Source organism: Diabrotica virgifera, chromosome 6 (genome assembly GCF_917563875.1).
Source record: "Diabrotica virgifera virgifera chromosome 6, PGI_DIABVI_V3a".
Lineage (NCBI taxonomy): Eukaryota > Metazoa > Arthropoda > Insecta > Coleoptera > Chrysomelidae > Diabrotica > Diabrotica virgifera.
Genome location: NC_065448.1, coordinates 9,517,135 through 9,541,886, shown reverse-complemented (window position 1 = coordinate 9,541,886; position 24,752 = coordinate 9,517,135). Strand labels below are relative to the sequence as shown.

Below are 24,752 nucleotides of genomic sequence, written 5' to 3'. Positions count from 1 at the left end.
TGAGAGGTGACTCAAATTTTTTTGCAGAAATTGCTTGAAAATAAATCAAATAATAATATTTGAGTTGTCCTCCCTCTCAAAAAGGTTTGGAACATTGTTTAAATAATCAAAATGTCAAAAAATTAAGGAAAAATTCGATTTTTTTCTTCGTTTTTTGATTATAACTTTAAAAGTATTCATTTTCGAGAAAAGTTGTACTGACATAAAAGTTGCGTATATAAATTTCCTACAATATAAAATTGGTTATAAATTTAAAAAATAGTCACCCTTGTTACAAAATAACAATGATTGCGAAAAAACCGTACAAAAACAAGTATTCGCATTTTACGTTCTAAAACCAGTTATGCTAAACTTAGGACCTTCATATTTCACCCAGAAAAACTTTATGATACAGTAAAATAATACGATAAATTTCATTAAGATCGGTTCAATAGATTTTGCAAAATAAATTTCGCAATCCAGCTTTCGCAAAAAAAATTCATTTTTTCAAAATGTTACAGGACTCAAAAAAAAGCAGATAGCAAGTTGAATTTTTTTTTGCTTATAGAAATGTACTGTACCTTTCATTTTCAATTTTGCAGAATTAAAATCGATTTACTACCACGGCGTGAGGAATTTTTTTAAATAAACATTAATTATTGGTGCTACGCGCAGGACAGCGGATAGTTTGCTCTGATTGGTCATTCCAATGACCTTTGATAATGATTGATACATTTTAATGTTTATTACATTTCGATGTAAATAAATAAATTTGTTTATTGCAAAATAAAAACACATACTCTATCCTTTGAAATAACACTTTTATTAGCAAAAACTTTCTTTGTTCATATATTTTAACTTAGAGAATAAAAGTTTATTATTTTTAAATATATGCAATTGTTTAAACAATATTTTACAAACAATAATAAAATTAGTTTGATTTTTGTGGAATTAAAATATTAAAATACAACAAAATATAGAGTAAGAAAATAATATATTAGATAAAGATTGGAAGAAATTTTGGTGGAAATCAACTTGTGTGAATCGAACACCGCTGTCCTGCGCGTAGCACCAAAAATTAATGTTTATTTAAAAAATTTCCTGACGCCGTGGTAATTAATCTATTTTAATTTTGCAAATTGCAAATTAAAGGTACAATACACTTTTATAAGCAAAAAAAATTTCAACTTGCTATCTGCTTTATTTTCGGTCCTGTAACATTTTGAAAAAATGATTTTTTTTTGCAAAAGCTGGATTGCGAAATTTATTTTTGGGTGAAAATATTATTTTGGGTGAAATATGAAGGTCCTAAGTGTAGCATAAATGGCTGAAAAACGTAAAATGCCAATACTTGATTTTTTATGTTTTTTTCGCAATTATTGCTATTTTGCAACTAGGGTGACAATTTTTTAAATTTTTAATCAATTCTATATTGTAGGAAATTTAATTACGCAACTTTTATGTTAGTACAACTTTTCTCGGAAATTAATACTTTTAAAGTTATAATCAAAAAACGAAGAATAAAATCGAATTTTTCCTTCATTTTTTGCCATTTTGATTATTTAAACAATGTTCCGGACCTTTTTGAGAGGGAGGATAACTCAAATATTATTATTTGATTTATTTTCAAGCAATTTCTGCAAAAAAATTTAAGTCACCTCTCAACGTCCATCTCAAAACAGATGCGCCCTGGACTAAACGTATTTTTCAAGATACCGAGTTTGCTGAAATATCTAAATCAACCATGTTTTAGTTAAATATTGACGACATCAGGTACGCTGATGAGATGAGTAGCAAGATAATTATAATAGCAAGCAACACAAGAACTACAAAATATAATAAATGAAGTGCATTAGTATGCCAAGGGACAAATAGAAATAATAGAGCAGGTAACTTCCATAAAATATTTGGGAGCCAAAATGACAATAGCTAGTGTAACAAAAAAAAAATTCTATCAAGAATTGAACAAGCAAGGAAAACACTCATGAACATGCATATTTTTTACAACATCAGACCTTAGTCTAGAGAGTCTAGAGCTCAGACGCTAGAACAAGGCCATACATATATCCACATAGGCATTTTGAAACTGGACAAAGGGAACCAAAGTGCGGAAAGAGAGACAAAATTGGATTAAGTGTAATAAAAGCATACGAGAGTCCTATGTTTAGCAGTGGACGTTAGGGTCTAGATATATATGACGATAATGATGAAATAAGTCTTCCCGGTTGAAAGGTTTACTGCTCCTATGCATAGATAACCTTATACAACTTAATTAATGAATTATTACTTTGAACATTCTTGATTTATCTCCGTACATTTTATTGACCGATCAATCATAACATAATTAAAAAACCTAATTATTAATAATCGTCTGATACATAAACATTTTTGCAACTTTTTCTAAACGTGTTAACAGTAATGCATACCGTTTGTACATACATCTACCAACCATTCAACCAATTAGATATATATGTGTGGCCATATTCGGTGCCAGATGCAATGTGGATTGAATAACCCTTCAAAATAAAACTAAAGCAATCAAATCTGCAGTCATCTGAGTGCATAGCACCCGGAGAAAGCCGTCTAAAACGACCAAAGACGCAACGAACCGTTGGAAAGGTTATTTTGTGACCCGCAAGAAATTATTTTCATTGACTATTTTTGAAACACAGACAAACAATCAACAGCGACTACTATTAATCCGGTCAACTTAGACATCAAAATCAAAATAGTTGGCAAATAACAAAAATTGCCGGAGAGCCAAATTTTGGTTGAGAGCTAGAGTTTACCATAACAAATAAAGTTTTAAAAGTCCCCATCGATCCCATGTGTGCAACAAAAGTTATTCGGGGTCAAAGGTCAAAATTTGAGATTTTTTTATTTTTCTCGAAAACGATAAGTTTTATCAAAAAAAAAACATCAAACCAAAGTTTTAGATCTTAACATTCTCTACAAAAATAGTCCTTACAATGTTTTTTCCTAAGAGTTACCATTCCTGAGATATCGCGATTTTAAAAGTTACTTTATACATTATATGCACGTATAAGCCACGTATATACATAATGTGGCACTTAAGACAAGTATAAATGCCTATTTGTGGCTCTATATATTATACTATTCTGAAATATTTCTTCAAAAGATAATCAGTTCCAAACTGAATTTCCTCTATCCACGTGGCCGTGAAAAACATTTGGCTATACCATTGTTTAAAAAAGAACAGATTGTCTATTGTAAACAATGGCTACAGTATTGTTCGTAGGTCTTGTTCATATTATCTGTTTCTTTTAGTGCTAAAGGTTCAGTTCAAATGAATATAAGTACTTATTACAAGCGTCTACCATTTAGCAGACATTACGGGCTTACAGTGACATTGGTATTTGACGGCTACAGTGACTCGGAAAGAATAACAACGTCGTTGCAGAACAACGTCGTCGAACTACAAAAACATCATCGGGTTCCGAGATTATCTTTGATGAAAATATAACAGTTCCAGCGAATCAGCAACAGTTTTTCGCTAACATTAATAATAAATGTCGTTTCACTTCCATGTTAACTGACAAATTAACAGCTGCGAATATTGAAGTGAAACAAGCTAAAAATGACGCAGATATCCTTATAATTGAGACAGCAATTGAAAAATTTAAGACAACAAACCAACAATTGTAGTTGGTGAAGATGTTGATTTGTTAGTTCTGCTTACTGCAAGGACTCCAGTAGATAAAGTTATTTATTTTCTGAAACCTGGAAGGGCCCAACAGCTAACAGAGATATATTCTTCGAAAAGTTTATCGGCTTATCGCAAATGCCAAAAGTACATTTTATTTTTACATGCAATAACCGGCTGCGACACTACGTCAGTAATGTACTTACAGAAGGGGCAAAACGTCAGTACTTAAATTATTCGAAAAAAGAGATTTGACTGACTGCTGTAAAGTTTTTACAGAACTTGATTTCACACCGCAAACAATAATTACGGAAGGAATTCGCTTTCTTCTTGCGGTTTATGGAGCTCCAAAAAAAATTAGTTGTCTTGATAAATACCGATACTTAACGTTTGTAAAAAATACGCGAAACAAGAAACAAGTACAACTATCATGTCTTCCTCCAACATCAGCATCTGCTTTTCAACATTTGTATCGAGTATATTATCAAGTTCAAACATGGCAAGGCAATGAACTGAATCCAGAAGACTGGGGTTGGAAATTAATAGATAATACTCTGGAACCGATTAAAACCTTACTCCCACCTACTCCAGAAAAACTCCTTAACACTATTTTTTGCAATTGCAAAAAAGGTTGTAGTGCCAAATGTGGATGTAAAAAAGTTGGGTTGCTGTGTTCTCTAGCGTGTACCGACTGCCAAGGTAAGTCTTGCTCAATGTCCAGTTTAGTATAACAGAGGAAGACTCCTGTGATTTTTATGAAGAGACCAATGACTCAGTCACATTCGAACAATTTTTGAACATCCAGCAAGAGGAAGAGGAAGAAGATGAAATCGAAGAAGACTTGACTATTGAATTAGACTTTCAAGAATATGAATCTGATTAAAATATCTAAAGAAATCAAAACAATAGTTAACCTAATAATCAATAGCAATATCAATAATTAATATCAATAATAAGGTAATATCTGGAACTTGACCGGTATTGTTTTCTTAAATTATCCTAAAATTGTCAAAACAGTTAGTGGAGTAGGCATACAAGCGACACCACGGTAAAAAACGCACTGAGTACACTAACTCACAGGTGGTGTGGAAACGTGGGCATATCATGATGTATAATGTGACTCTTAGAATCGCGATATCTCAGGAATGGCAACTCTTAGGAAAAAAATAGTAAGGACTATTTTTGTAGAGAATTTTAAGATCTACAACTTTGGTTTAAGGTTCTTTTTTGATAAAACTTACCGTTTTCGAAAAAAATCCAAAAAATCGCAAATTTTGACATTTGACCCCGAATAACTTTTGTTGCACACATGGGATCGATCGGGACTTTTAAAACTATATTTCAGCGGTTCTCAATAATTTTGAGTCATGTACCACAAAATACTTTTAATATTTTTAGTGTACCACCTAATTGTAATCCCTAACTGAAAGGTGATGTAATTAACTATAATAGTGGTGCTGATTTTGGCTGTTTTTGCTTTTTATGTACCACCTCAAATAACGATATGTACCACCAGTGGTACATGTACCACAGATTGAGAACCGCTGCTATATTTGTTATGGTATACCCTAGCTCTCCACCAAAATTTGGCTCTCCGGCAATTTTTGTTATTTCAAATGTCTATATAGATCGGGTTTATATATTGGTTTATTGGATCGTTTTAAGACCGAAATCGCAAAGAAAAGGCCTCATTTGTTGAAGAAAAAATTGTTGTTTTATCAAGACAATGCTCCGTGTCACAAGCCGATGAAAACGATGGCAAAAATGTATAAATTGGGCTTGGACTCACTTTCGCGTCCACCGTGTAGTCCAGATCTGGCCCCTAGCGATTCTGACGACTTCTTTTCCGATTTAAAAAAATACTCTGTGGGAATAGCCGATATCCTTATGCAACAGTAGTGAAGTATTACTTTGCAAATTCTTGATTTATCTCTGTACATTTTATTGTCCGATCAATCATGCCATAATTAAAAAAAAAACCTAATTATTAATAATCGTCTGATACATAAACATTTTTGCAAGTTTTTCTAAACGTGCTAACAGTAATGCATACCGTTTGTACATACATATCCCAACCATTCAATCAATTAGATATATCTGTGTGGCCATATTCGGTGCCAGATGCAATGTGGATTGAATAATCCTTCAAAATAAAATTAATGGTGTTAACCTCGAATATTGACATCCAAATAATTTGATTGTTGGACAGTGATTTGTTATTCGATTTGCAACAAGATAAAATTCCACAATCGCAGTAATGGATGTGGGCGGGTCTATGATATACATAACGAAATGCACAACTTATTTTTGGAAAATAACGACACCTACGGGGATGACATAGAGTTTTTTATAAATAAATTTTTATAAGACCACCTGTTTATATCTTTATCTTCTTTTCCGGGTTACATCCCCTCGACAAAGATGAGAGATCAACATAGCAATCTTGACTTAACCACTGACATGCGGTATGCCGTACGGCACCGAAGATATATTTTTTCTACAACCACTATTCAAACTGCACTTTTCTGCACAGTTTTATGTGAACAAAGTTGATATTTTCTCACAGTATAAGATTTATGACGTTAGTGTGCAGAAAAGTGACGTTTCTGTGCCGGAAAGTTTTTTTCTGCACAGTACCATTATATTCGACCATAAAATCATAAATATAATTATAACATGTTTAGATGAAATGGTTTTATTTAAGATATTAGATTTGATAGTGCTTTTCAAAAAAGAACCGATTTAACTCATGTCCGAGAAATCTGCAAAATTCGCTACTTTAATATATTATTTTTGAACGTTACATTTGGTATTTTACAAATGACTACCTCATTCTGAGTAAACGTTATATATTCTGTTTACATCAGTGGTTAAAATGTAGACGAATATACAACCTGTAAGACAATTATTATACTTAATTATCGAATAGAAATTAAATTATGGATGTTACAATTGTTTTATTTTACAATTTTATTCTTAATAAACATTTTATAATTATCAATTAACCAATAAGGATTTAGCAACCTCAGTAAGATACGGCGGATGAAGTAGGTCTGGTGACTGCATAAGTATAACGTCAAATGTGACATTAATTTGTAATAATTGATTTAAAATAGTTTAAATTCAAATAAGGCAGTGCATTAATTGTTTAACTGATTTCTGCGTAATTTGTTTAGATATAAGGAATTTAAATTGATTAGTATTAATTAAATACAGTTTAAAATTTATAATGTATTATTATAGGTAATAAATCTTCGTTTGGAAATTGTGATTTTTATTTTTAGCAAAAACGTGGTTGTAGAAATAGTATAGTGTGTAACACGTGCAGAAAGGTAATTTCTCACTCGTTTGAATTGCGGCACTCGCTTGCGCTCGTACCGCAACTTTTTAAACTCGTGTGAAATTAGTACCTTTCTGCACTTGTTGCACAATATACTATTGTTGTAAAACGTGTTTTATAAAAGATTCTTATAACACATCTGTGTACCTTTAAATGGTGTGGAATTGTATTTGCTCTCAACTGCACATTAGGGTGGTGCGAAAAAAGTCAAGTTGGTAATGTCGTATCGCTATAGTGCGGAAAAGTTGCGATTGGTAATTACAAGACAAACAAAAAAAAAAGAATTATTCAAATCGGACTTTATCTTCCGATCCCGCAAGGGGCCTAAAGATTATGAAAAAAATGAAATTTTACCTTTTTTTCAAAAATTTTTATTTAGCCTTCGTGTACGTTTTATTTATCGCTATAGTAAAATTTATTTACAGTTTGCATGGTTGAGTAATAAAAAAATAGTTTTATGCATTTAACGAATATCTTCCGATCCCGCAAGGTCAATCAGAATCTATAAAAATTTGAAATTTTTGATGATTTTGATAAATTAAAAATCATTTAGTTATATCATTTTTCTGCTACATTGTGAAGCTCTTCGTTTGTTTAGATATTGTGTGACAATATTTAAACAACCCAGAACTCAAAACGAGGGGGAGGTTTTACTTCTAGCTCCACACGCACTCTTCTCTCCAACCAACCAATGAGTGGGTGTTTTTTTACATTATTTACATATATGTACCTTTATTTTTCATCTGTCTGTGTCCAGCTCTTAAACACCAACTTTGTATTGTGATTTCTTGGTAAAATCTGGCAGCATGGACCTTGATTTAAGTGTTGTCCGAATGAATCCATCTCTTGATTGGGGCCCACATACATTAGCATTAGAGACGATGCTTCCGTGGCCAACTTTAGACACCGCTCGTTAGCTTGCGTGTGGAAGGGATAGTGTTGTACATTCCAGTCAAGAAGTTATATCTTAATTTGAAATTCTTCGAGGTAGTGTTTAGTCCTGTGCTTCAAAATTTCAAGTAGTAGGGAGAAAGGAAACACATTAGAGAGTTAGGGCCAAGGAGAGTGTTAAAAGCAGAAAGGACTAAAGCCAAGGGCAAAAGTATTAGAAATTTCATCCCTCCTACTTTAGATTTTCAAGCACAGGACTACACTGAAATAATAGACTGGAATGTTACAAAACTATCTTCTCCACCAATTCTTCGAAGAGTTGCCAGACAGGAATGCGATATACCAGACTGGAATGTACAAAACTATCCCTGCCACACGCACGCTGACGAGCAGTGTCTAAAGTTGACCACAGAAGCATCGTCTAATGCTAATGTATGTGAGCCCCAATCAAGAGATGGATTCATCAGGACAACACTAAAATTTAGTATATATTGTATTGTGATTTGTTGGTAAAATCTGGCAGCATGGACCTTGATTAAAGCAAGGTCCATGCTGCCTGATTTTAACAAGAAATCACAATACAAAGTTGGTGTTTAAGAGCTGGACACAAACAGATGAAAAACAAATGTACATACATATGTAAATAATGTAAAAACACACACTTATTGGTTGGAGAGAAGGGTGCGTGTGGAGCTAGAAGTGCAACCACCCCCTCGTTTTAAGTTCTGGGTTGTTTAAATATTGTCACACAATATCTAAGCAAGCGAAGAGCTTCACAATGTAACAGACAAATGATATAACTAAATGTTTTTTAATTTATCAAAATCATCAAAAATTTTAAAGTTTTATAGATTTTAATTGACCTTGCGGGATCGGAAGATATTCGTTAAATGCGTAAACTAACTATTTTTTTTATTACTCAACCATGCAAACTGTAAATAAATTTTACTATAGCGATAAATTAAACGTACACGAAGGATAAATAAAAATTTTTGAAAAAAAGGTAAAATTTCATTTAATTCATAATCTTTAGGCCGGTTGCGGGATCGGAAGATAAAGTCCGATTTGAATAATTCTTTTTTTGTTTTTCTTGTAATTACCAATCGCAACTTTTCTGCACTATAGCGACACGGAATTATCAATTTGACTTTTTTCGCACCACCCTACTGCGCATATCAGTGATTATGTTTCTATAGTTAAAAGCAGTCCAGTGTATTCTTTCGCTATTAATATCGTAGCAAGTTCATCCAGCTGTTCTATCTAACTGCTATCAACATTAGTTTACTATGGTTTAGTTACCAATACTCAGGTTTTTTTGTAATTCAGTGTAAAAAGAATTTTGTAATAACCTCCACCATTTTTTTAATACTATGCATGCGTTCATAGTTTTATTGAAAAAATAAAGTTTATTTTATTTGGAGCAGTATTCTATTCTACAGCAGTAGTCCAAGAACCGAAGTTTTTCACCTCGCAATTTTTACAGAATGGATCGATTTGCTTGAAAATTTGAGAATAAGTAGTGAATTGTCCAAGGATCAAAATCTATATGATGCCGAAAGGCGCTTTTATCATGGGAGTGGTTGCCACCCCATCTAGGGGGTGGTAATTTTTTATAATATTTTGACTACAACAGTTGATAAAAACCTTCATTCTAAGCAAAAAAATGTTCTATTCATTTTTTTGATAATACTTTTTGATTTATTCGCTATCGAAAGTGTTAGTTTTATATGGAAAAATCAATGTTTTTCGAAATATACTCATTTACCATTCACTCAATTTTTTCCGTAGAAAAATTTTTTTCAAACCAAGTTCTTGGGAATTAAAAACCTACAATTTCATATTAAAACCTCTTTTCGTATATCTAAAGCCAATCTTTCTATTCGGAAGAAAATGGCATTTTTTACCAAACTACAAAAAGTCGTTATTCGCTTTTAACTCCAGTTTTTTGAAAACTAATCATTTTAAGCCAGTGACACTTCTAGAATCTATTAATAATACATAAATAAAGGAGAATGAATAAGGCCAATGGCTAAAAACACCGCTAACTTACATTATTATGCTTCCATTGGATTTCTCTCTTTTTTTTTTTAAATATATTGATTTTTTAACCGTAACTTTTTTAATTTTTATCTTAAAAAGTTTGGAAAAAAAGAATTTTGTAGGTTTTTACAAGATTTATAAGGCTATTAATATTAAACCCTTTTAGAATCCTCAGTCGCAAAAAGAGATGACTTTAAAAGGGTTGGTAAAGGTGTTTTTTGCATGTTATTACAAGTTTTAATTGTCAATAGCTTATTCAATTTTTGCCGTACAAAAATTTTTTTCAAATCAAGTTCTTGGGAGTTAAATAACCTACAATTTCAAATTTAAACATTTTTTCGTATCTCTGATGCTAATCTTTCTATTCTGAAGAAAAGATAATTTTTTACCATAATTTTTTACTCCAAAAATTCGGTATTTATTTTGACTTAATTTTTTTTAAAAACTAATCAATCTAAGCCGGTCAAACTTCTAGAACCTATTAATAATGCATAAATAAAGAAGACCAAATAAGGTAAATGACTAATTTTAATTAGGGTGGTGATTAGGGGTTTGCTTCCGATCAATTTTTCGCTGAAAATAATAGGTACTGACATTCTTTTCATTATAAGTCACTTAATTTTCGAGCTAAAGACTTTTGTTTTATTTCTGGAGATAGATATTTTGAAATACTTCAAATTAGTTTAAACAAGTTATCCTCGAAAAATGCATAGTTTTCCCGTCTTTTGACTTTGAAACTACAATATTTAGCATTTGACGAAGAAGAGCCGACATATAATAAAATCTAGCACGATTACTATTGGTCTTAAAGAAAATTTACAAAAAAATGGTTTTGTTGATTTTTTCAAAAGCTACATTTTTGTTAAGCAAAGTTGTTTTAATAAAACCAAAACTTTTTGACTTATTTGCAGAAAACTTATTAAAAACATTGATTTTTTTCGATATAAAACTAACTTTCGATAGTGAATAAATCGAAAACTATTAAATTTATCAAAAAAATGTATAGAATATTTTTTTCTTAGAATGAATGTTTTTATCAACTTTTGCGGTCAAAATATAATAAAAAATTTCCACCCCTGACATGGAGTGGCAACCACCCCCATGGTAAAAGCGCCTTTCGGCATCATATAGATTTTGATCCTTGGACTATTCACTACTTATTCTCAAATTTTCAAGCAAATCGATCCATTATGTAAAAATCGCAAGGTTTTGTCCTATTTTAAGCTTCATTACTTGGACTACAGTGTGAACAATCATTCCCTAGTTGGTGTAAAAAACAAATACAGTGATATACCTACGACAAATTCATATTGAAAACAAAGAAGAATAGGCAACGATATGCCATACCGCATGTCAAAGTCTACGTCCTGAAATATCCACGGCAGTACTGAAGGGTTAAAATAGTTGCTTTTAATGTATTCTTGTTCCTTTACTCTTCCTGTCCCTTATTTTACCTTCTATTATGTTTTGTTGTAGCAAATCGTAGCAAATCATTAGGGCCTCCCACTATATCTTCAAGGTGTTTGGGTTTTCCTTAAGGGTTTCGAGTATTTTTTTAACTCTCTGAACTTCGCGATGTACTTCTATATTCGTAGCTCTGCGAGTCCATATTATTTCGAGCATATATCGATAATCCCAGTAAAATTTGCTCAGTCAGAACACGAATGCAAGGAAAAAGAAGAAAAGGAAAACCAAAAGCTTGGCGAATAGAGAATGTCAGGAAGGAAGTTCGGAAAAGGGGTTTAGTATGAGAAGAAGTACGAAATCAAACACATGATAGAAAACATGGAGATAAATATTCAGAGTTCAATTTAAACCTCTTTAAACCGACAGATATAGACGCTTAGGACTAAGTAAGTATATTATTATTATGATCTTAACCATGTTTTACTAATTGACATCCTTATTTATATTCTTTAATAAAGCCGCTGTTAATTAAGACTGACTGACTGAAAATATAAAATGTCTTTAGAGCAAAATAAATTCCGCTTGTATTTATAAATAATTACACTTTTATAAAAAAGAACTTTCTTTATAATAAAATGTTTTTATTGTTTATAGGAGAGAATATAAAATAATTTGACGATATAAAATACTTAAAATTCCAAAAATTACACTATAATAACATAAAAGAATTTTTCTACGACCGTTTAATAACATGCTCATTATTCGCTATTTTTTCATAGATAATAGCACCCATTACTGTACCCGTGAGTAATAATTCATTACTCACGGCTGAAGTTACTCACGGGTCATTACTCACGGGCTGAAGTTAGATTCAAGTGGCGCATGCCACTTTTAATATTAATCGTATATAAACTGCAAATAAAATTACTTAAACTTGTTTATTTAATACAATATTTATTGTAATTGATACCAATAATTAACTTCGAAAAATGTTTAAAGGAATTTTAACTGTAACAATGTCAGTATATTTTTTACGTTTATATCTTGTTTACTAAAAATTTTGACGTTTATCATTTAATTTAGTGACAGTGACATTAGCGCATTTTGTTTATATTAATTGGAATTTATAACTAATATTGTGTTTGATTTTCAAGTTATATTGTGTTAAATATGTTATAACATATTATGTATAGTTATAAGTTATATTATTATATTATATGTATATAGTTAAATGTAAATATACATTATAACTATATAATATATGAAATACGTCCACCGACAACAGCCATTTCTTAGATTCACTGACAGTATAGGTACAAATGTAAGCTTATAATTTTTCGGAAATGAATAGATCTTATATTAAGTATTTCTAGTTGTATTTTTACAATAAATAAGAATTTAGTAATAGTAGGCAACCAATTATTCAGCCACGTACTAGGGGTAAATAGCATTTAGGTATTTTTGTAAATTATTATAATTTAAATCTCGAGTAGATAATTAAATTTTTTACTAATTAAAATAAAAAAAAGGTCGTAGAAAAAGTATAGTATTCTACTCGCATGTAATGGCTATTACATGCTCGTTGAATAATATACTATTTTTATAATACCACGGTTTTGTTATATTATATAGGACACAAAATGTTTCGAAAGAATAATTAAGTAACTCATAAAATATGAATTTTTAGTAGGTGTATGTATTAACTGTTATAATTATAATTCCAAAAATTACACTAGTAAAAAAAGTACTTTTTATAATACCACGGTTGTTTAAAATGGTATATATAATTTTTATATATAATAATTAACTTATAAAATATGAATTTTAATTATATCAACTTTTATTTATTTATTAAAAAAATTAAAAAAAAGATACGCAACAGACACAGCCGGGTTCGAACTCGGAACTTCTCGATCTGCAGTCTAATGCCACTGAGCCACCATCAATTTGTAGATATCGATTTATTAACGTACTTTAAAATATCATTGCATTAGTCACATTTTTAAAATAGTTTGAAATTAAAAAAAAATCGATTTATCCATACAGGGTGATTGATTAGTAGGGTCAAGCTCCGTAGATATGTTATAGTAATAGATAGCAATAAAAGTTAATAACAAAAATTGTAGCTAACTTTAATTACAGATTGATATAATCAGTAATCGTGAATTGTCAGTTTTAGACAATTCAGTCATGGCTTATTTAAAATTTGGAAAGATTTAAACCCGTTATTAATCATTTGCTCTGAAAAATGAAAATATCTCGAAAACTAATAAATTTAGACATAGGGAATATTATACAAAAATTAAAGTACGATAATAGTACTTCTCGATAGTGATATAAAATACAGGTTGTTCCATTTAAAATTACTGAGAAAATAATGTACTTCCGTTTTGACTCACCCTGTATTCAATATAAAGAAAATTAGCAATATCAATCATTTATGAAAATTTTGACAATAAATAAAAAAATATGACATCAATAAACCATTGCCGTTGTGGTTATTTTTATTTATACAGGGAGTTGAACTTGTTACGATTTTCATATAAAATTGGTTATAACTTTGTAAATACCTACCCTGTATAACTTACCGAACCTTTATATTTTTGTAATGGAGAAGTTAAGAAGATTTCGAATATAAAATAAAATACATGGTGTTCCATTTAAAAAAACATAAGTTTGGTCTGCTACTATGTTATCGAACACCCTGTAACATTCCAACTAATTTTGTAATGTGAAGCTCAAAGTTGACTACAATTATTGTTATTAACTTATATTGCTATCTATTACTATACCGGATCTACGGAGCTTTATCACACTAATCAATCACCCTGTATAATAGTAGTTAAATATTGCATTGTTAGCTAGTTCAGAGCTATTCTGAAAATTTCAGGTACCTAGGTAGCCTAGAACTATTTTTAAAATGGATTACAAAATTTGCGGAGACAGTGACATAGATCAAGCAACGTTTTAAAATATGTTAAAAATGTTCAAAAAACATTAATAAAATTTATTCTTTGCAAGAAATACGTTGATATTTCCCAAAAAAACCTTCCTAATGACCTTCGACACCGCTCCGTCGCGACGTTCTTTCTCGTCGCGGTGCCAAATCTGTAAATATTTCCATCAGCAGTGAATGCAACCAAATTAAATAACCAGAAAACATCGGTCGAAACTAGAGAAAAGACGAAAAACAAAAGGCGTATAGAGACATCGTAACTCGATCAATATTTCGTAGATCTGGAAGGAATTGTTTCGCAAATTCGATTGGAAATATATTTACCATTGACCGTCTACAAACATCCCTTGAAAATGTTGTTATACTTGCTTGTGCTTGTGCGGCCGAATCAAATCAAATTTCTTCAGTCATCGAATTCAATGCTCTCTATAGACAAAGCTCTGTCGCGCTACTTCCGTTTTTCTAGACACAAAAATTTATACACTCGACGAAAATTCGGTTTGAATTTGTTGAATTTCGATTCGTCTAACACTTGACCTTTATATAGGTCTTTCGATAGTTGGCGCTCAAATATTTTATCAACTAAATATTCTGTCTAATTTTTCAGTTATTTTCTATCATCATCTTTTCCCCATATTTAAACCCAATAACCTATAGCCATATCACGGAACACAACACTTTACGAAAACCTCCAAAAAATAAAGGAAGGATGAAAATTTGGGAATAGGTAGTTGAAATTGTCTATTATTAAGAAAAAGTTTACAATTCTACATCCTTCTATTTTATAAAAATGGAGGGAAATACCCCCTTCTCGGGGGTGAAAATATACATTCCGGAATTGGATAAAATAACTAATTTTAAGCAACTTTTGTTCTATAGAGTCTTTTCACTAAGTCAATACTTTTCGAGTTATTTGCGAGTGAATATGCTCATTTTTAACAAAAAAACATGGTTTTTCGTCAATAACTCAAAAAGTATTTTATCGAAAAAAGTATTCTTAGCAAAAATATAGCTTATAAAAAAGTGAAACAAATGGTGTATGCTTAACGTCCGTTGACCCAGTAAAAGCAGAGTTGTAGCTAATGAGGAGTAGGTTCTTCTTTGTCAAATTTCAAATCGAATATTTCGACGTGATATTACCAAAAAACGGAGGGAGCACTTTTCAGAGAAAACTAATTATAACTTTTTTAAAGTGTTTAAAAAAAGGTTTATTTTTGTTTTTTTTTTAACTTCTAACATTAAAAGTAAGTGAGTTACGCTCAAAATATTGTTGGTACCTTTTATTTTTTGGCAAAAAAATCGCGAAAATCAGCCCTTAATTAGCGTCCCAAATAAATTTAATCGTTACCACTTCACACTTTACTTTTCTTATGTATTCTTTATATCAACGGTTCTCAATCTGTGGTACATGTACCATTGGTGGTACATATCATTATTTGAGGTGATACACAAAACGCAAAACAGCCAAAATCAGCACCACTATTATAGTTAAGAGGAAACAGTAGCGATCAACAGGTAGCGAAAACGCGTTCCAAGATTGCGGCTGTAATTTTGAATATTTTTTCGAGGTATTTGACACACACGTATTCGTAATATAATAAAGAATGGCAGTACAGAACCCAATTTGAAAAATACATTACTATGTGGAAATTACTCTGTAATTGAATACAATATTAAAAAAACGAGCCTGTACCGCCATTAAGAAGAACAAAAAAATACACTTTCTTCAAATAAACTTTTTTATCCGATGCCTAGATTTTGTGTCATTTTGGAACTATGTAGGTACTAAAATTTTTTATTTCATTAGTAGTTCCAAAATGACACAAAATCTAGGCATGGAATAAAAAAGTTTATTTGAAGAAAATGTATTTTTTTGTTCTTCTTAATGGCGGCACAGGCTCGTTTTTAATATTGTATTTAATTACAGAGTAATTTCCACATATTATTGTATTTTTCAAATTGGGCTCTGCACCGCCATTCTTTATTATATTACGAATACGTGTGCCGAATATCTCGACAAAATTTTCAAAAATAACAGCCGCAATCTTGTAACGCGTTTTTGCTACCTGTTGATCGCTACTGTTTCCTCTTAATTAGATCACCTAGCTAAGTAGGTATTTCAGTTAGGTGGTACCAAAAATAATACAAAGTATTTGATGGTACATGACTCAACAAGATTGAGAACCGCTGCTTTATATGATCTGAAAGTTTCATCGGTTCAAAGTGCTTCTTTTTGAAAAGGCTGTAGTTAAAATGGCTTGAACAAGTCACTAATCACGAGTGTGTGCAAATTTTGAACAGACATAGCATAACCAAAAAATCCAAAATAATCAGAAAACAAAACGTACATTTTATTACTCTTTGAGATTTTGGGTATTACTAATAATTTTTAAGTTATTAATTTTTTTCAAAACTGAACAGTTTGAACCAATGTAACTATATATGTTTATAAAGAATACATAAGCAAAGTAACTTGTGAAGCGGTAATGATTAATTTTATTTAGGATGCTAATTAGGGGATGATTTTCGCGATTCTTTTTATCAAACTATAAAAGGGAGCAACAATATTTTGAGCGTAACTCACTGACCTTTAATGTTTTTTAAAAAACGAAAATAAACCTTTTTTTAAACACTTTAAAAAACAGAAATGAGTTTTTCCCGGAATGTGCTCCGTTTTTTGGTTATTTCACTTTGAAATATTCAATTTGGAATTGAACGAATAAGAACCTACTTTTCATTAGCTACAACTCCGCATCTACTGGGTGGACAGACTTCACGCGTACCCCATTATTTTCGATAAAATGCTTACTTTTTGATTTATTTGCGAAAAACCGTCGAAAAACATGTTTTTGTTGGTAACAATGAATATATTCACTCGCAAATAACTCGAAAAGTATTGACTTAGTGAAAAAACTCTATAGAACAAAAGCTGCTTATAATTAGTCATTTTATCCAATTCAGGTCTTATTTTGAATGTATATTTTTCACCTTCGAGAGGGGGTATTCCCCTCCATTTTTGTAAAATGGAGGAAGAAGGTAGAATTGTAAACTTTTTCTTATATAATAATATACAATTTCAACTACGTATTCCCAAATGTTCATCCTTCCTTTATTGTTTTTGGGGTCAGATTGTTCTTTGATCGGGCTAAATATCTTGTAACAAGTTTCCAAAAGAGCAACACCTCTGTAATTTTCACATCCACTCTCCTTTTTCGTTGAAATTATAACCAGCTTTGAAGTTCTCTGTGGATTTTTAAATATGCGAAGAACTTTCCATATTATATTGTTACATTTTGTGTCTGCTGCTGTACATTTTTGGCTAAGTTTTTAGCTTATAGGAAAGTAACTGAATCTAAAAGCATTTAACTTTGATTACAATGTAAATAAACATTGGCGTCTTCAACTTATAGGTATGTAGTTTAATAAATTACGGAACAATTGCAGTTTTATTCAGTTGTAAAAATGCACACATCTGCCATGACAGCTGTGTTAAAAAACTATTTGATTTACTTAATACGTAACACCTTTTTATGCGTATGCAGATGTACTCACACACGTACATATTTTTCCTATTTTAGTAGGGATATCCAGCTTAGTGAAGATGCAATCGTAGGTTTTTGCGTAACTTTATAGTTATTTGAACAAAGTACAAAGATACATATCAATTGGGAGAATAGTTTGTTTAACAATTTAAGATATTTACTTACACAGTGTTCGCACCTGGTAGGACATATACTCGAAATGATACCTTAGTGTTATCCCCATGAATAACGTATGTCCCTAAAGTTTTCGGAAAAAATAAACATGTATTTCTAGTTGTAAATTAAGTCTATATTATCAACTAAATACACGAAATTAAGCCCGCATATTTAAGGTTTATAATGTATTTTTATAGAACAGAAAGAGGTTCGTGATCTTCGATGGCACGTAAATTTGGTCTTGCATGTGCAATAAGCCTTGGACTGTTTCTAAATCGATCTCACGAAATTTTTGCAAAATCTTTTGCCGTAGCTGATCTTCATTTTGTGCTTCCCAGCCATTATTATACACCATTAGACTCAAAACAGCTTAAAACTCTTCTATAGGCCTCGCCTGAGGCACATTTGGAACAAGTCCCGCTTGGGAACAAAATTTATATTTTGAGCAGTTAACGAATCTGCCGTTCATTGGGGTGATGAGTATTTATAAATTAAACAAGCTTTGTAAGACACCTGTCAACGTAAATGTTAGCATTGAGAGCTTCACCGCGAACAAGCCCAACAAACGGCTGTGAAACACCAGCTTCTTAGATGGCACACCATACCAAAATTTTATCGACAAACTTTGGTTTCCAATGGCAACTTGATCCAATGCTTCCTTCCAAACTTTAGGGACATAAGTTAGTGTTAGAGGGACTGAATATAGATTGTAAACTACCTACACGACGACGACACTATATGGGAGAAGTGTAAAAGGATAGAACAGGAGTCGTATTTTAAAAAGGAAAGTGTAATAGCTATCCAAAGAAGGAAAGATAATAATACTCCAGTTCCTATATAATAAAATACAAAAAGAAATACAGAAACTATCTACTCAAAACCATTTTCTCTCACTATAGTTTTGAAGGACACAACGGCGAGCGTTGGTCAGTGGATCTACAGATCTCTAAACGGGGGATACTAAAGGCAGAAAGAAAGTAAAAAGTGAAACGTTAGAATAAGTGAACATCAGTCTTATATTAAAAATAGAGAATTTGATAGATCTCAAATATGTCAACATGCATGGGATAATGAACATAGAGTTCTGTGGAGAGATTCAAGTATAGTCCTGAAAGAATCAGATAGTAAAAAGAAAAAAATCAAAGAAGCGGCTCTAATTATGCTAAATGAAACCAATTGTGTCGCAAATTCCTCGGTAGAATGCAGTAGGATGTGGTTACCCATACTGAAAGAGACAGTCAATAGAAAGAAAATACCACGATTAGTAAGTCAGTAACATATCGGGTTAGTACAAATTTTATATTTTAGTATTACTTTTTGGATATCTATGTATTATTATTATTTATAATTTAAACATATAAGGGTTAGAATTTGGTATTAGTTTATGAAAGTAAATTAAATGTAAGACCAAATACTTACGATGTCAGGATAGTATCACGAGGTTTTTTCCTGGTTTTCCCTCGTGATTTACCATGGAATCTCTAACGCGAGAATTTTACTGTCATCGTTGCATTTGGTTGTCTTTTTAAAGACAGGTCACATGCTATCATTTTTTTGTGACGGATATTCTTGAGTTGGGATTGATTTCATGTAATCGCATGAACTATCTTTAACCATAAATATTGACGATATCATTTTAAAGTCTTCTACTTTAAAATGTATAATATACTGAATGCCTGAATTGCCAAAATAAATGAGTCAGATTAAATAAATTATTAGAAGAATTTTTTTACTTAGCAACAACATTTTTGTTTATTTTAGTAGATAGTATTTTGTATTTTGACAACGAAACCCGATTTGGGCTTCGAAACGTTAATAAAATTATGTTTTCAATTTAATTGTGGCTTATTTCCCATCTAAATAGTTAATCAGAACAAATAATACTAAGAGGATATTTGCCAATGCAAATAAACAATTGGATTATGTTTATTCTCTTTCGATTATTTGTTAATATTTAAACTGAAACCTCATTTACAGCGGAAAAGAAATCCTACATGTTTTCTTCTCCTTGTACTCTTGGAAAAGCTAATTTTTAAAGAGCAGTGGTGGCAAACCCCAACCTGGAAAATCACGGGAACTTCTAGTAGGGTTACAATGCTTTGGATTATTCTCATACTGGTTTGGATTTGTTAGCGTCATGAAAGTATGTTAACTAGGTAATTTCTTGGTATTTACCGATAACAGCCACTTGGCATGCGCCCTGCCATTAAGACCCATCCAGGGGATCAACTTCGCTGCCCTAAACACAGCATTTATATTTGTTATATTTCAACTGAATTTTTTATATTTCTCGAAATTCTCTATCCATTTTAGTTTTGCATTGTTTTTTTAAACAACAAAACAATTTAATTTTCTATTTATAAAAACAAAAATGCTTGCATAGAAATGCAATTTTTGCAATTTGTGTATAAATAATCATAGCGAAACGATTTTAAGGTTGCATTGTTTGGTAAGCGCTCCGGAACTAAACAGATGTCTGTATTTTCATTGTGATTGTGCCGGAATGCGGTCGACTACATATTTTACAGATTTAAATGCTCGCCATCGCCATGACCATTTTGTCATCTGATTCAAGTAACTACAATACAAATAATCTACGTCCACTCTTTTCTGCTCTGCGAGAAACAGGTTCACTTTTGTTAGTGACAGGTAGTTCCGGACACGGTGATATTAAATAATTTACAATATTAATATGTAATAGATGTGACTTTTGTTCAGCTGGGAAATTGCATAATCATGTCCGGGTCCAAATTTGAACATGCATTATTTGTAGAAATGACTCAAATCGTAATTTGCGCTCGTGTGTAGACTAAATTAAATATTCACAGAGATATTTTGTTCTGGAAATAGCAATTTATATTTTATAAACAAGATGTGGTTGCTGTTATTATTTTTTCGATAATTTATTGTGAATAAACCACATACTTCCTTTTATTTAATAAGTAACAATAATAATAAGTTTATTTTTTAAATTATTAAAATTAATATTTACAAGTGAATATATTTAGATTACTCCTACTACTATTGTAAGTTTGTAACCTTACGAACGAAAAAAACAAAAAAATGAAAGTAAATATTATTTTTTTCGTAAAAATACGGAAAACAAATAACAATTATGGGCTTTTAGAAGTATCCTATTTGAAAGTTTTGTCACGAAACCCCAGTTAAAAAAAATATCAAAATTGGTCCACTAGAAGCTGAGATTTCAGCTTTTTAAGCGCGTCAATATTTTGAACGCGTTATTTTATGTTTTGAACGGATGAAATTGCTGTCCCCACCACTGCCTTTCGTCGATTTTTCTGTATTTTTACAGTTTTATATCAACATTTTAACCGGTTGCACAAAAGAAAAGAAGGTAAAAATTTATATCAACCAAGTATTTGGCACAACAAAGGTATTTGATTAAAAAACAGACATCAAGCCTTCGTACTACGTGGCCTGTCTTTTTAGTTTTGTATATAGCCGCTTACAAGGCGCCACCAATAAAACCTTCAGACAAAAACGCAACCTCAATCTTTTTTTTAATATAAATCGAGAGCTTCATTGTGATACAAGTCGTTTAGATACAGTAAATTTTGGAAATTAGCAAGTCGATCTTAGCCGAGAACATTTTTAAGCAATAATTTTTTAAAATTTTCGGAGAGGATTATTCCAACAGTAATGTCACGCTGAAATTTTTTCTGTGTTTGGGAATGAAGCATCACACCAGTCAACTATTTCCGGCTGGTATTGCGAATTTCAACGTGGTCGCTCTAGTCTCAGCGACGAAACCAGGCCAGGTCCACCCAAAGCAGCAGTCACACAACAAAACATTGATGCGGTTTGTCAGCTAATTAAGAATGATCGCCGTGTAACATGCCGGGAGATAGAGGCATCTTTGGGCATTTCAAAGACCTCGATCGAAAAAATCCTACATGAAGAACTAAGTGTTACAAAGTTGATTTACCATTGGATCCTTCATTTGCTTACAGAAGAGAAGAAAGTGGTTCGCATCATTTGGTGTCGAAAAACATTGGAACGGTTTAATAAAGGAAGCTCAAAAACGTTTGTAGTAATGTTAGGGGCGATGAATCTTAGATTTACTCCTATTAACCGGAAAATAAACGCCGATCCGCTGTATGGGTGTTTCACGATGAGAAAAAACAAAAAGTGATCTGTTCTCAAAGTGCGTCAAAGAAAATGGTCGCAACTTTTGTGTCAAAATCTGGTCAAGTGGCAACAGTTGCTTTAGAAGATCGAAGAACGGTTACTTCTGATTGGTATATATCCGTTTGTTTACCAGAAGTTATCGCCAAACTCCGACAAAGCAACACACAACGGCGAATCATCCTACATCATGACAATGCTAGTGCTCACACTGTCCAAAAGACAATAGAGTTTTTGGAGCTTCAAAACATCGAATTGTTAAACCTTCCACCGTATAGCCCCGACCTAAGGCACAACGTTTGTGTTTACAACAAGTTTAGAAACAAACTTAACACATATTTATAAAATTGAAACTGAAAAATTATATGGTTGTTTAAAAAATTCCATAGATACTCCCTTTCAAGGAATTTCAATTTTATTTGAAGGCGTAAATGCCCTTTTATATTTAAAAATTTTTTCAATTATTTAGGTCTTATTTTGTTGGCTCTGTATAATTTTGAACAATAATTTTAAAAAATTATGGTTACAAAAATATTTTGCGAAAACTACTTGATCGATTCTGGTGAAATTTTGTGTAGTGTTTTTGTAGCTATTAAAAATATTTTCTGAGTAAATTTTTTGAAGGTTCTATGGGACGTTTAAATGCCTATCAGAAATTATGGAAAAAACATTGATTTTGACGCTTTTTTTATGGTTTTTTACTAATTTTGCATTAATATTAATTATTTTTCAATTTAAAATCAACTTTGTCTCGTAGGAAATTTAATTGCAAAACGGTTTTGTCTTCACAATTTTTTTTTAAATAAACAGCTGCTGGGAAAATGGGAAAAAAGTCGAATTTTTACAATTTTTTTCACAAATTGTTTAATAACAAAATTAGCCCCCTTTTTGAACTGTCGGTATAGTGAAATTATAATTTCTATTAACTTCTCGAACCGATCAAAGCAAAAAATAGAATAATATACAATTTACCCAACCCAGAAGATATACCGCCTGATGTAAGTAAAACACGAGAACATGTTTTTAAACGCTTTTCTTTAGTTCAATCGTTCGGGTCAAATCTTTAGGCGTTAATTTGACTGCCTTTTCTTTAATGCAAATAAATGAAAATTTGCAGACATATGCATTCGCAGGAACAATACACGAATAGTCAATACAATTTTTTATGTTTAGTAATTGTTTAAATAAAAAAAACGATTTTAATGGAAAATGTTTAAATTCTCTTTTTTTTTACAATGTAGAAACTTGAAACTTTTACAGATTGTAGCTAATTATATGAACTATATATAAACTGCTCATCAAAAGTTAGGGATCTAGAAAACTATGCTCAATTTTCATAGTTGATTTTTTCGCGAACAGATAAACGGATTTCGCTAATTTATTTTTTATTATATTAGATTTTTCTTTAGTATTTACACAGTTATGCAAAGGTTAACTCAAACTTTTTTTCTACTTATACCAGGTGGAACAAAAGAAATGTTTTTCTTATGCTATGTTTGTGACACCCTGTAGGGAGGACGAGGTATAAATGGGAGTATATGTATATCGAAATCGTATTGTAGTCTTATGTTTTGTGAACATTTTGTTTTTGAATGTCCCTGATATCTTTAGAAACAAAAAAAAATTACGGTTTTGTAATTTAACATGCGTTTAAACCGAAACAAAAGTTTGAGGCACTTGTAGGGAGGGAGATACAAAGGCGAGTATACAGTATACCTCAATGTTATGTTGTAGTCTCATATTTTGTGAATATTTAATTTTTTTAATTTCTCTGATATCTTTAATAACAAAAAAAACTTCACGATATTACTCTTTAATATGTGTTTTAACTGACGAAATGCATCACACATGTTAAACATAGAAAAATATATTAAAGAGTAATACCGTCTAGTTTTTTATTATTAAAGATATCAGAGAAATTAAAAAAATAAAATACTCAGAAAATGTGAGACTACAACATAATATAGAGGTATATTCACCTTTGTGCCCTTTCCTCCCTACAAGGTGTCTCAAACTTTTGTTAAAAACAAACACACAAACACATGTTAAATTACAAAACCGTCTATTTTTTTCCCAAAGATATCAGGGAAAATCAAACAACATGTTCAGAAAACATAATACTACAATAAGATCCTAAAGTATACTCACATTTCTACCTCGTTCTCCCTACAGGGTGTCTCAAACTTAACATAAGAAAAACATTTCTTTTCTTCCACCCGGTATAAGTACAAAAAATAAGTTTGAGTAAACCTTTGCACAACTGTATAAATATAAAAGAAAAATTTAAAATAATAAAAAAAATAGCGGAATCCGTCTCGCGAAAAAATCAACTAAGAAAACAGCATAATTTTCTATATCCCTAACTTTTGACGAGCAGGTTAGTTTTAGTTTTTACGTTAATTGTTTAGGCCCGAAACAATTAACTTGGGCCCGAAAGTGTTTGCGGAAGGACAGGCTTAAGTTGCATTGATCCGAGTGCGATCATTAGACGGCTTGCGCATCGAAGAACTGCATTTCGAGAAATTAACAGGGTCTACACCGTGCAATAGTAAATCATTAAAAGAGATGGAAAGACTGCGAAAACTGTAATAGGTGTAATAAATAATGATTTTGATTTAAGAAATGTATCAA

General features: G+C 31.3%; 1 protein-coding gene across 37 annotated transcripts in view; it reads right to left on the bottom strand.

Moving 5' to 3' along the window:
* The window catches only part of LOC114332075 (basement membrane-specific heparan sulfate proteoglycan core protein), a 1,202,649-nt gene that overhangs the window by 265,361 nt on the left and 912,536 nt on the right, over positions 1-24,752 (bottom strand). The gene's annotated exons all lie outside the window — the stretch shown is intronic.